The sequence below is a fragment of the Trachymyrmex septentrionalis genome, unplaced genomic scaffold, assembly GCF_001594115.1.
Source record: "Trachymyrmex septentrionalis isolate Tsep2-gDNA-1 unplaced genomic scaffold, Tsep1.0 scaffold16, whole genome shotgun sequence".
Lineage (NCBI taxonomy): Eukaryota > Metazoa > Arthropoda > Insecta > Hymenoptera > Formicidae > Trachymyrmex > Trachymyrmex septentrionalis.
Genome location: NW_017304758.1, coordinates 3803429 through 3808118, shown reverse-complemented (window position 1 = coordinate 3808118; position 4690 = coordinate 3803429). Strand labels below are relative to the sequence as shown.

The 4690-nt window shown below is 38.1% G+C and overlaps 1 protein-coding gene across 3 annotated transcripts in view; it reads left to right on the top strand.

Moving 5' to 3' along the window:
* The first annotated feature begins 222 nt into the window (after positions 1–222).
* LOC108746040 (apoptotic chromatin condensation inducer in the nucleus-like) overlaps positions 223–4690 on the top strand; it is a 75401-nt gene continuing 70933 nt past the window's right edge. For 2 of the 3 annotated variants that reach the window (XM_018482532.1, XM_018482530.1), the window contains exon 1: positions 223–274. The gene's annotated coding sequence lies outside the window, so the exon portion shown is untranslated. Of the gene's footprint in view, positions 275–299; positions 365–4690 lie in introns of those variants that run through there. The other variant, XM_018482531.1, reaches the window with a different exon arrangement.

Sequence of the window (4690 nt, the reverse complement as noted above, 5' to 3'; positions counted from 1 at the left end):
AATCTCATTGAGAATACACCGGGAATACGTTGCAAGCACTGAGCCGACAGTATATACGTAAGCTTTCGAGCTTGCACGGCTGATGGCGTGATGCAGATCGAGTTCGATGGTTAAGAACGCGAGAGAGCGAAAACGGAGGGAAAGGAGAGTCGGTTCGGGCAGAAGATCAAGAAAAGAAGGAGGAGGAATAGAGTAGCGACGAAGTAGCTAAACCAGAAATAACTAATAAGACATTCACTCTAAGACGGGCGGCCAGCCGGCCCGGACGAACGCGGTGCGTCTGAGTAAACCTTCGTCATCGGCAACCTCATCATCCACACCATATACGATAAACGTCACACTACTTAGAGCGAAACGGTGGAAAGTAAGGCCGGAAGAAGTAGAGGGAGGAAGAAAAAAAACATACGGAAAAGCAAGCGAGAGCGTATCGTGCTCTATATATATATATATATATATAGTGCTGTAAAAAGAAAGTGTCGTCAGAGAAAAAGTTCCACGTGATATCGTCGATTAAGTGCAAGTCGATTAAGTGCATCATCGAGATATCGCAATATAATTTACGAAAATTGCCTCTAAAAGATCTCCATTCGTTCCGGTTCTTCTTCCACTTTTTATGGACCACGAAAGAGACAGAGAGAGAGAGAGAGAGAGAGAGGGGGGGGGAAGGGAGGGAGGAAAGGAGAGAGAGAAAGAGACATCGTCGTCGTCGTCGTCGTCGCTGCCGTCGCCGTCTAATTTTAAGTGTTAGATAATGCACACCCGGTGTGCACCGGTGTGTGCTCGGATACTAAAACGGTATCGCGCACGCACGCGCGCGAACGCGCTAGATCGCGACGATGGTGATGGCACGCTGGACCGCTCGTACGGAATTGCACGCGTTTCTCTATGTCCACTCTCTGTTTCAAGCCGATCCTTCTCGATCTCTTTACGGCCTTTTCTGAAGTAAATAAGTTATCACGCGAGACTCCCTTCGGTCCCGGTAGCCCATTGAATCTGTCTCCGCTCGGATTTTTCGCCACGCTTCTCCCTGTCTTGCTGATTTCGCTTCTCGTCCGCTTGTCTTTGATTCAACGTGTTTTTTCGTGTGATTTTCGCTTCTACCGCCTCCTATCCTCCCGCTCTTTTATACATTTATCTTCTTTAACCCGAACCTCCTGCCTTGAGACATCTTACTTTAGTTCTTTTTACTATTCCCGATGCGAATTCTCTACGTGGATCTTCCACGATTTTTAGAATTCTGGTTTTATTAAAAGCGTTTTCATCGCTAGTTAGCACACCGACTTCGCAGTTTCGTTTCTGGTTGCTAATTTTGCAACCTGGTTGTAACTTCTCATCAAAGTATTCGCTCTTTCTCATTCTATCTCTTTCTTGCTATTTTACAAAAGGACTCTTCATTTCACCCTTTCTTTTACCAGGGATCTTACCGTTTTCACTTAAACATTTCATTCCATTTTGATAATTTCATTTCAAATCCGTACTTTTTCGTTAACAACTTGTTACTATCTGCCTCCGTCTCCTCATTTTCATTATTATTATGTTTTGCCTTGTTTGCCATTCTCTGAATTCTCTTTTAGCGTTACAAGTATCGTTCGCACAATATTTGCACTTACTAATTTTTTTTGCTTTTTATTATTGCAGACTATCTTTTCATCCGTTAGTTTTCTTTATTCTTCTTTTCTTTTTTTTTTCTTTTGTAATTTACGTTTTGTCCTATTTACGAATATATTCAGTTTGCTTCGGGAAGGAGCGAGGATTCTTATTAACTTGGCTTCTCCAACTCCTATTTTATATATCTCTCCGTTTCTTCTCCCCCATTTCTTCTTTAATTCGTCTACTCTAACCGATTTCTACACATTTATAAGTTTCCAGAATAAAATTAAGTATATTCTTGCGTAATTTTTTATTTTAATGAAAAATAATTTTTTAACGAAAATGTGTATAACACGGTTTACTATGTTGCCTGGAAAACTTGAACTTATTTCATTAGAAAAATCTCTTTGAATAGTAAATTAGATTGTTTCCCAAATGTTTTCTAGAGATAGTCACTGGATTTTTATGCTAATAGCGTTTAGAATGCAAAACATTGAAAACATTTTTAATATTTATTAAAATCCAGTTTATAATACAAAATAAAATAATATATAAAATAACATTAGTTTTACGTATGGATTACTTTAAAAGAGTAAAATTTATTTTCGGATTAAATGAAAAATTTGAGACACCTTATTATTAATAAACGAATGCGAACTATATCATAATTCTATGTAATAAGTATCTTCAAAGTGTCTAAAAAAATGCCATTAAATACGCTTGAAAAATTAATTAATGGAATGCTCAAAATATGTAAGGCGAATAAAAGCAAAAAGAGAATTTTTTATTTAAAAAAAATTGCAAGTTTTCAAAGCAATCTGTAACACAGATGTTTTTATGGCATTAAAAAGGATCGAATTGTTATCGTTCTCAGAATGAAAAAAATTATGCAAAAGTGTATATTTTATTTAAATCAAATAAATAACGAAGAGTCAAAGTACAGTCGAAGCTAGAGCTTAGTGCTTGTTAATATTATATGTGTAAATTTTAAATGTCTTACTTCTTGAAAGTGTTTGGAAATACTATTTCATATTTATTTAACTAATCAGTCATTTCCATGCGATAGCGATAAATACAATTTAAATACACACACAATTTAAATTAATACAATTGATATAATATATTCGTTTTCTCTCTCCTTTTTCTCTTTTTCATTTCTCCTCTGTCGTTACTGCCTTTTCTATCTCCTCTTATCTCTCACGCTTCTTCATTACGATTCTCTGAGCTTTTTTGCACCTACATACTCAATCTGCATTCCCCTAATGCTACTGTTTAAAGGCTCCCTATCTATCTCGCTCTGCATCTCTTGCTCGTATCATTTTCTCTTCAACTCACCCGTCCCTGTACCGATTTTACCTACCTCATTTCTGTTTCGCTTTTCACGTCTTTCTTCATCTCTTTCTTGTCTCTCTCTCTCTCTCTCTCTCTCTCTCTCTCTCTCTCTCACTTTCTCGGTCCATCCTTTCCCTTCCGCCACTTTGCTCTTCCGTCTCTCCGTTCTCCATCTCCGTCTGTCTCCGCGTGCTCTAATATGGCCACCCGGTGTCCAATTACTCGCCTCAGTTCTCACTGCAGTTTTTCCGCCATCATATATCTGCCGATGGTCGCGATGGAGAAAAGGTCCTCATCAATACCGGACGACGTTCTATTTTTTGTTTTTTCTTTCACGATCGCCTATTCATCTTTATTCATCGACCAGTATGATCGTGTCTCGCACCATGATGGTTCTCTCATGTCTCTTGTTGCGAACGGCAATGTCCGATCTCTGATGTAAATTGGGAAACTATACAGCACCGCGCACCGCCATAAAACGGAACGGAAAAGTGATTAAAATATTGTCGAACGTAGAAATTGATAGAAACGCAAGTCGCACGATACCGCGAGGGAATGCGTTGTCTGTCTCTTTTCCTTTTCTCGCTGACGAATCTAATTTAGCCGATAATCGACATGATTCCCCAAGCATACGATTCCGTTGGCTCGAGTCCAGAAAGCATCGAAGGAACGATCGCAACTCGTGAATCCGAGATATTTTGCTACTTTCTATAGGAAGTGACTCTTGTAATAACGAAAGATTTATAAAGCTTGATGACAATTGTTTTACGGGGATTAAAATCTCGAAATTTTTAATTGATAAAGTCAATTTTGTGAATTTTATAAATGTGCTCTGATAATTTTCCGTCAAACGGTATAACATTAATTCGAAATTTGTTAAAACAACCTATCATTAACATTTCATGCGATACCTAAATTCAATTTAAATAAATATAGTTTAAATAAATATAATTAAAATAAAATTTAAATAAATACAATTTCGTGTCTATTTAACTAATTTGTCATTGGTATTCCATGTAATAGCGACAAATACAATTTAAATAAATACAATTTAAATAAATACAATTTAAGTAAAATTTAAATAAATGCAATTTTATGCTTCGATGTTTTACAATCGCCAATATAAAAATCGTGAATTTCATGATTGCTTCCATCTGAAAAATCGAGCGGCTGAACCGGCAGAGATAATTTGACAAACAATATGATATGAATATTTCCGAACGAATGTCGCATTATTTCGCGGAATTCGACGAATGATGCCGTTTTTATTACGAACTGCGAAAAGCTACGGCGCAAAAATACGGGTTGTGCGTTTATTTAAAAATTGGCTTCATAGCCAATCGCGCTGACACAAAGCGGTACGCCGGCGTATGTGCGGGACCAGTGTGTCTGATTCAACGTTGACCGCTTTCACTGTGATATCCCCGCGCCGCACTCTGTTTATCGTCATTCGAGACCGAAATCACTTTTTTAATCGAATTGCTGAAAAAAAGTTTTACCACCGCGAGAATTATCACCGCAACGATGTAACATTGGGATACGAGCAAGCGGAACGTAAATTACGAGCATGTCTCTCTCTCTCTCTCTCTCTCTCTCTCTCTCTCTCTCGCGATATTTGCGGAGTCTCAACACCTCGGAGCACCATTACGTTAATTAGAACATCGCGAAACGTCGTAATATCGTTGTATGTCCAGATTATTTTTTTCTCGCTTCGATGCTGGCGATGTTTCCACTAATCACGTAGAGTCCTATACGACAGTCGTCCTGC